Source organism: Pipistrellus kuhlii, unplaced genomic scaffold (genome assembly GCF_014108245.1).
Source record: "Pipistrellus kuhlii isolate mPipKuh1 unplaced genomic scaffold, mPipKuh1.p scaffold_m20_p_28, whole genome shotgun sequence".
NCBI classification, from domain to species: Eukaryota; Metazoa; Chordata; class Mammalia; order Chiroptera; family Vespertilionidae; genus Pipistrellus; species Pipistrellus kuhlii.
This window is the reverse complement of record NW_023425527.1, coordinates 776,590-784,783: the sequence shown is the minus strand read 5'-3', so window position 1 is coordinate 784,783 and position 8,194 is coordinate 776,590. Positions and strand designations below refer to the sequence as shown.

The following is an 8,194-nucleotide window of genomic DNA, read 5'->3' as shown; positions in this document are numbered from 1 at the left end:
CTAGGGAATCAAACTCTTTGCATAAAGCCTTCCTGTATTTAAGTGCAAGCAAAACACAGATGCCAACGTCCTCTGAATGCTGTAATGCTGTTCTAAGAAGCTAAAGTCACAGTAAGCAAATTTCATGGGTCAGATGAATGCAAAGCTCTCTCTACTCAGGATCTCTGTTGACTCAAACAACCCCTTGAAGCAGGTGCAGTGCTATTCTTATTCCCATTCTGCAGATGAGCAAGTGGAGGCTCTGAGAAGTTACATGATTTGCCTGAGATTACAACATGTTGTAAGTGTTGGAGCTCGAACCCCAACCCGGTCTGTTTGAGGGAGAGCCTGTTTTTAACTATGACCTTATACTCCAGTATCAGAAGAATTTTTAAAATGGCATCTATACATCATAGCATCGTAGGCCCTTACATTTTAGATTTTAAGACCTACATATTAAATTTATAATTTTAAAATGGGAGTTTTAATTTATCCCCACGCTTTTGCAGGATAGGGGTGTGGTATATTGCCTGTTGTCTATTTTTAAGATATTTTAGTCAGTTTGTCTAAAAGTAGTTCTTGCTTCCATGTGAATAATAAAATTCAAATTAGAACTTTATAAATTCACAAATAAAAGCCAAAAGGAAATGCTATGACTAACCTGCTTTGTGGAAAATAAACACATTGCAGCTAGAACAATGTATTTCCTAGCTTGCCTACCACCAAGATAAATGAGATTTCCACAAGAAATGCTGCTGCCCAGAATTCCTCTCTTCTTTTGGGGACAGGAGGATGGGATGGAAGGGGAGAACGGTGGCTAGATAGCTGCATATTTATCCTGTAATAGCTTCTTTAAAAAAAAAATGTTTTTATTGATTTCAGAGAGGAAGGGAGAGGGACAGAGAGATAGGAACATCAATGATGAGAGAGAATCATTGATCGGCTGCCTCCTACATGCCCCACACTGGGGTATAGCCGGCAAACCCGGGCATGTGCCCTGACTAGGAATCGAACCGTGACCTCCATGTTCATAGGTCTATGCTCAATTACTGAGCCACGCCAACCGGGCTGGTCTTTCCCACTTCTGCTCATGTTCCCAGATAGCCTGTTCTAGGGCAGGGCCCACGGGAGATGCTGAGGGGTAAGCAGGCACCCCTAAATGCCTGACTTCACGAATCTCCCTTTTAACATCCGCAGGTGTCCTTCTGAGTTCAGGAGCGGACTTAGGCCTGGCCCATAGGAAGAGCAGTTAACCTGCACTTCCGGGCGCCATTCAGCTGCCCTCTCCATGCCCATGTGGCGGAAGAAGGCAGGCAGAGGCTACGGCAGCTCACAGTCCCCACGCAGGCTGAATGTGAAATGCACTTCACTAGGCCCCTGGGTCTTCCACTGCTGTCCTCACGGAGCCTGAGGCACCCGCTCCCGACACAGCCAGCTGCACAGGAAGTGGGGTGGATTAGAGGGAATACACGAAGCAATTCGTTCTCCTGCTCCAAAGGATCTTGGGTAATGCTGGGCCAGAGCTGCTTGCCTCTCCCCCTGCTGCCCCATCCCACTCCCAGCAGCTAGATCCTCATCAGGGTAGAGAAAGGGGATGCCTGGGCCTTCAGCACAGGAAGCTAGCTTTATACAGGCCACCTGTTCCTGCTTAGAGCAGGGCAATGAGCCACGTGCAAACCTCTACCAAGAGCGGCTGTGTAGGAGAAGGGAGAGCAGTCTGCTCTTGTAGGGGCAGAGCAGGGCAGACCCTGGGAGCCAGGCTGGCCCTTTTCCTCCGGCCCAGAGAGCTGGTGATTGAGGTGGTGAGTACCGGATGGCCAGGTAGGGCAGCTGGTCCAGTGGGTGCCCCCTCCACCCCATGGATCAGGTCAGCAGTCCCACTCAGCTGGTTCTCAGAAGGGGAGGCCTAGGACCCTGAAGACATCCTTCTCAGTGGGAGTAGGAAGTACTCGGCCAGGCCCCACCCCACCTTGAGATCTCGGGTGTCTGCACCACAGCTGTGCTGAGGGCAAGCTCAGGCCCTCGGTTTTGGCCAGAGCCCGCACGGAGCAGGTCGAAGTGGGCAGAGCCAGTGAAGTAGAGCAGGGCACATGCAAACTCGCTGTAGGGCACAACGATGATGTCTAGTCATCAGTGCCGTCCCAGGAATAACCCAGCCCTGGTCCTGGGAGCTGGCACACACCCAGGTACTTCGGCTGCTGACTGTTCTCCTCCTGGCTCACCATGTCGTGGGGCAGGAGCCCTCGCTGTCACAGGCTGCCCAGGAGGCTGCTGAGGATGCCCTGGTGAGACCAGCCATCTGGGTGAGTGAGCCACTCATCCACATCACCACAGGCTGCTTTTCTCCATCGGTAGGAACGCCCAGGGTTGAAGACCTGAGCTGATTCCCAGGGTGACTGCTCAATCTCGGTAGCCTCCTCCCTGGGCATGCATTTCAGAAAGTCATGGTAATGCTTCAGGCCGATGGCCTGCTGGGTAGTCAGGGAGGCCCGGTTGTAAATGAATGTCTTCTAAGCTCTGGAAACCCTGATGTACCACATCTGGACAGTTTTGGTTCCAGCTCCACAAATATTAGAGAAGAGTTTCAAGACAGGCATGCTATCCACTTTCTAGGATCGCTACAGTCTTCTCGGCCATCCATTTCCCAATCCCAGGGGTACCCTAGGCTTCCTGGTAGGAGGGGACGGGCTTGTAGAAGCTCTTAAGGGCATTGATGGCCTTGGCATAGCCATGGATCCTCCACTTGTCTCCCTGAACATTGCAGGCTTTGGCCAGCTTTTCTGTGATGTGGGTGTTGTGTCTGGTCACCTTCTGACTCGAAGGCTGTGCACAGACCCTCAGGGGCTGGACTAGGCTCACCATCTCCCTCAGGGGGGATGGGGTAATGGCTTCCAAATCAGCTGCGCTAACTTGGGCCTCTTTCCCATCACTGGTTTCATCATAGAGCCAGGTGGGGCTTGGGTGTTTGGAGCTTCTTCTGGCCTCTGGGGAGGAGATGCAGGTCAAGTGGGAGTAGGTTGTCCTAAGCAGAGCCGCACAGGCTCCAGGAGAAGAGTCCTGGTCTGCCTTACGGAGCTGTGGTTGGTTCAGGTGCCTGTTGGGTATGAAGATGCTAAATCCTGGTATGTCCACTCGCCTTCTCTCCCGCAGGCACAAGCTGCGCCAGGCTGACTTTTCCAGCTGAGCGCCTGAGGGCAGTGTAAGGGGCAGAGGGCTCGCTCCCACTCCATGCCATCATTCACCACAATGGGAGGGAACCCTGGGGCTGAGCAGAGTCTGTGTGGCCACCATGTGGGACGATCTGCTTCTCAAAGAGTTCTGCTCGGGCTCGCCCGATGCCAGTGGGCACAACATGGGCCCTCGGGGAACTCAGCCACTCTCTTGCTTCTTCTGTCTTCCCTCTTGGGAATCTTTGCAGGTGCTTTTGATGATGGATTGGCATGGGTTTCCTTCTGCTTGGGAAATGCCCTAAAGATGGCCGTGGGGTCCAGTGAGGTATGGCTGGATCCCAGGCTTTTTAGCAGGACAACCAATGAGAATGGATGAAAAACAGCTTCTTTTTTATTTTCTGTTCTCTGCAGATAGCAACAAGTTTTTTTGTTTGTTTGTTTTGTTTTTTTAATTTAAACATAATAAGGAAGAAATGCCATTTATTGTTTGTGGTCTGATGGTTTCAATATCTAAAGTCTCTGTGGATCCAGTTCTGTTGCCTGCTTTTGCTGGTTTTCACTCCTGGAGTGGGTTTCCTTGTGTGCCTGGTTAGTGTTGACTATCACTCAGGTGTTTTGCGTTTGTTGGTTTGTTTTCAATGTATGGGGATAATGTGAGGCCTAATGTAAAAGCACCTGTGCCCACAGATCTGCTTCCCTCATGGAGCCCTACCAGTCCGGGCCCACCCTCAACCAAGTCCCAGGCCTGAGGTCTCCTGCACCAGGACAGGCTGGGTAATGAGAAGCTGGGCGGTAATCCTGCAGGAAGGCTGCTCTGCTTCCCGGCCACCCTCTTCTGAGGATGTAGCCCTGGGCCCAGCTGACTGTCGTGAGGCCTCTGGGCAGGCTCCTGGCTTCCGTTCTGCCTTCCCTTCCCAGCGGGCTGAGCAGCATGGGATCAGCAGCCTTCAGGGCAAAAGCAGCCTCTGTTCATTCCCCTCTCTGGTTCCTATTCTTTCCCCTGTTGACCTAGTCATTTCTTACTGTCCTGTCAGCAATTTCATACTATTTAAGAAGATTTCGAAAAAATACTGTATGCTGTTTTCAAAATTATTTCCAGTAGGAGAGTTGGTCCAAAGAGTTTCGCCTGCCATTGCTAGGAAGTCTCATCCTATCAGTTTCTCAAGAAGTAATCGACACAGGCCAAATTGGGAGTCTGGTAATATTTGAAATTTGTTGTATGTGTCTTGAGACAAAAATAATAGATTTTTCAGCAAACATATCTTTAACTGTGTCCACCGAGGTCTGCAGTTCACAGGAGCTGGGTTAGGGTCCTCCAAAGAAGGGGGAAGGGAGGATTGTAAGAGTCACCCCAGCATCAGGCTCACTGGCCCTGCCAAGAGCGGCGGTACAACCTGGCCAATAATGCCAGCTCCTGGCTGGTTCTCTCAGCTGGAAAATGACAACAATAATAATAATAATGCCCGTCTCGCAATGCTGTCGTATGGATTCAATGAGGCTAAATAATACATGCAGAGCCTTTAGCACCGTGTTAAGTGTCTGATAAACAGGACGATGGGTATTGTCCCTAAGATGCTGATGTCCTCAGACACACGCACACATGTTCACCAGACTGCCCGTCTTCTCAGCACATGCACTCGGACCTAGACGAGAACCACAGCCCCGGTTGATGATGATTTGAATAAATCACTCCATTCTGATGGTCTGGCTGCTAAGGACATTATTCTGAAGACCTTAAAGGCAGGCCTCCTGGATTTTTATCTCCTTTAGCTCGTTCTGTGACCTACAGATTGAAAGGAGGACAATGATTCCGATGTGGGCAGGGCCTGGAGATCCTCCCCGATATAAGATGGCCCCGCAGCCACGTGGCAGGCTGTGCTGTTGGGATGAAGCAGAAGTCTGTTTGGAAATAATCAAAAATTCTCTCAGGAAGCCCAATTATATTTTTACATCGGGAATCAAAATGCTGGTGCCGCAGCCTTCAGCCTATCATTCACGGGCCTTTTATCCTGTAATTAAGCCAGATCTGCTGCTGGGCTAATTCTTCCCTGAATGACACCACCCTTTGAGCCAGCCCGTATGTCGGCAGAAGACTTCACTCTGATGATCTATTACACCAATACATCACCGCAGTGAGCTGCCGCCTTAATGATTTATCCATAACACATCATCAGAGTGAGGCGCACTCATAATATATTGCTCAATAAGTCTGCGGTGGCCACGGGGAAAGCCACGAGCAGCAGCCGAGTCGGTGCCCTTACATGGCTGGTGTCAGCCCGCGGGGCCCATGCTGAGCTCTCCCTCCCTAAACAAATGTTTGTGTAGGTGGGAGGGCTCTCGTGCCAATAGCCTTTTAAAATATGAAGACCCATGACCTTACGAGAGGTCTATAAATCCAGAGCAGAAAGGCCTGCAGCGGGTAGGAGTCCACCCCTCTGAGCCTGTCAGATAGGTAGAGAGCATCTTTCTCTCAGCTCTTACTTAGCAGGCCAGGGCCACTCCACCACACAACTCCAGTGGGCGCTGTCGCATTGTAGTCTGCGCAATGTGCAGGCCACGCCACCTCACATGGCAGCCCTGGAGGAGGCCCTGGTCAGCAGCATGAGACTAAATAATACATGCAGAGCTTTTTGCCAAATAAGGTCACATTTAATCAGCCCCCATTGGGACGGGCCAACCAGACCCCACCTGTGCATGATTCCTGCACTGAGCCTCTAGTGTAGCAGTCACCAACCCATGGTCCATGAGGTCCAAAAGGTTGGCAACCACTGGTTTAAGGAAACCTTTGGAGCAGCGGTCACCAACCGGTGGTCCATGAACCACTGGTGGTCTGTGAGGTCTGAAAGACTGGCAGCCACTGCTCTAGGAAATATATAACAATGATAGCTGGCTCCTGAACAGCATACACGATTTACCGAGCATGTTTTACATGCTTTATGGATACCAAATTATTCAATCTTCATTAGCTATCATTAGGCCTATTTTGGATATGAGGAAACTGAGGCAGAGATCGCTTAAGTAATATGCCCAACATTGCAGAACTAGCAGTAAGTGGCAGAGCTAGAGTTTGAACCCTAGTAATCTAGCCCCAGGACCATGCCCTTAAATACCACCTTATATCTGTCTAGTCTTACAGTAGAATACTCTACAGCAGTGAAAACATATTAACTGAGTGCTGTGAGCCTCTACAGCAAATTAACTGAACCTAGGTTGGGGTTCATTGGGACCCCTGACCGATAGCCTGCAGGTCAGAAGCACCAGCGATGCCCTTGGCTTCCAAGTGCATCTACAGTGTGTCTTTGCGTATCTGGGGAGGGAAGCAGTTTATGGGGCTGAGCCCCTATTCTGCAGGATTTCTGGATAAATACTGTCAGAACTGAATTAAATTGTAGGATACCCAGCTGGTGTCACAGAAATTTGCTTGTTGTGGGGGGAAATCCCCACACATCTGGTGACTGCAAGGAAAGTGTTGTATAATATGTGAGTAGTAAAGGAGACTCATGGGGGAGAAACACACAGCAGGGAAGACTGGATTATTCCTATAGGGGAAGGTAGAAAACTGAGTTTTTCCCTCAGAGCAATGCTCCAGAGGAACCATACCAGCTCCCGAGGACTGCCATAACCAACTGTCACAAATCGAGTGGCTCAAAACAACAGTAATTTATTCCTTCGGAGTTCTGGAGGCCAGAAGTCTGGAATCCATGTTGTCAGGTCCACTGTCTCGGTATCACAGTGCTTGTGTTCAGGTAACCTTTATTTTATTTAATAATGCCACATTCATGTCACTTTTATTATAGTATAACTAGAGGCCTGGCACACGAAATTCATGCATGGCTAAGTCCCTAGGCCTGGTCTGCCATCAGGACCATCTTTCCTAGCTGCCCACAGCCAGCCCCACCCCCTACTGCACCCATCCCCCCACTTCCCGTTCACCATTGGGTGATCGGTGCCTGATAGCCATGGGAAGGGACTGAAAGGTTGGCTGTTCGCACCCGCTGGCCGGCCCCACCTCCACCGTGGGTCGCACGCACTCTGTGTGTGAGGTGACCGGTGAGGTTGGGGCCTTGGCCTGGCACTGCCTGCATCCCCAACACCCAACCCCAGTTCCCTGTTCGTCATCAGACAATTGGAGCCTGCGGCTGGGGAAAGGGACGGAGAGGTGGTCAGTGTGCCTCATAGTGACTGGTCCAATGGTTGTATGATCGTTCCGCCATTAAGGTGAATTTGCACATTACCCTTTTATTATATAGGATAGAGGCCTGGTGCACAGGTCGGGGCCGGCTGGCCTGCCCTGATGGGGGCCCTGGATCAGCGGGTGGCGGGAGGGTCTTTGCTGGGGGGTAGGGCTGGCTGGAGCGAGAAGGTTGGGGTGAGGGTCCCAACTGTGGGGGGAGGGGGCATGGCTGGCCTAGGTCAGGAGCCATACCCCCAATTGGGATGGGGGTCACTGCTGGGTGGTGGGGCCAGCCTAAGTGAGGGGCCACGAGGGGTTTGCAGGCCAGCCACACCCCTGATCTGGGTGGGGGTCCGCTCTGGAGGCAGGGCTGGACTGGGCAAGCCATACCCCCAATAGGCAAGGGGCTGGTAGTTTCGCTGTTTCGGTTGCTGGGCTTTTATTATATAGTATTGTTGTTTATTTTTAGTAGCTGTTGTTTATTTTTAGTAGCTGTTGTTCATCTCTTAGTGTGCCTAATTTACAAGCTAAATTTTGCATAGGTCTGGATGTATAGGAAAAAAACATAGCACAGAGAGGGTTTGATATTATTCTCGGTTCAGGCATTCACAAGGGATCTGAGAACATATCTCATGGATAAAGGGAGATGACTGGAGATGACTCCAATCTCTGCCTCTGTCTTCAAGTGGCTGTCTTCCATCTTTGTGTGTTTCCAAATATTTTTCTCTTTCTAAGGACTCTAGTCACTGGATTAGGGCCCAGGCTAATCCAATGTGACCTCATCTTAACTTAATTATATCTGCAAAGACCCTATTGCCAAATAAGATCACATTCAATTAGAACTTCAGCGTATCTTTTGGGGGCAACACAA

The 8,194-nt window shown here is 50.5% G+C and overlaps 1 pseudogene; it reads right to left on the bottom strand.

Moving 5' to 3' along the window:
* Positions 1-1,617: 1,617 nt before the first annotated feature.
* Positions 1,618-3,741, bottom strand: LOC118728053 (annotated as a pseudogene).
* Between the last annotated feature and the right edge of the window lie 4,453 nt (positions 3,742-8,194).